We start from the raw sequence: 549 nt of genomic DNA on the forward strand, positions 1-549 counted from the left end.
AGTCTCGCTCTTGCTCAGGCTGGTTTTGAACTCCTGAGCTCAAACAATCCGCCCGCCTCGGCCTCCCAGAGAGCTAGGATTACAGGCATGAGCCATTGCGCCCGGCCCCACAGATTTTCTTAATATGGTGCTTGGGAAGGTTCTGTCACCTCATCTCTGGTGCATGTGAAATACCACCAAAGAGCTGACAGTGCTTTGAGGAAACGGTGCTGCAAAATTTCTTTGTACACAGGAATATAATTGTTTTTAGGGAAGTATATGACTTTATTAATGTGGCAGTCTCCAAAGATAAGTAGGGATAGGCTTGGTTCAAAATGGACAGGGTGTTCCCTTAGATTTTCATTTCGTCTTTCAATTTTACAGTTGCTATTTTTATCTTTTGACTTAGTGTCTTTGCTTTTGTATATTTTTTGTTGTGCTTTTCTTGTTTGGGAACAAGTCATTCTTTATGTGATTTTTTTTTTTTTTTTGGAAACATCATAGGCAACTTGCCTTAAGTTACTGTGTGGTGTGAATAGCTACAAGAAGGAAGATAGATCTTAGATTCTA

General features: G+C 40.1%; 1 protein-coding gene across 1 annotated transcript in view; it reads left to right on the forward strand.

Annotated features, from left to right (window-relative positions):
* The window catches only part of KPNB1 (karyopherin (importin) beta 1), a 34,588-nt gene that overhangs the window by 16,386 nt on the left and 17,653 nt on the right, over positions 1-549 (forward strand). The gene's annotated exons all lie outside the window — the stretch shown is intronic.

This window comes from Propithecus coquereli, unplaced genomic scaffold (genome assembly GCF_000956105.1).
Source record: "Propithecus coquereli isolate 6110/MARCELLA unplaced genomic scaffold, Pcoq_1.0 Scaffold119, whole genome shotgun sequence".
Classification (NCBI taxonomy): Eukaryota; Metazoa; Chordata; class Mammalia; order Primates; family Indriidae; genus Propithecus; species Propithecus coquereli.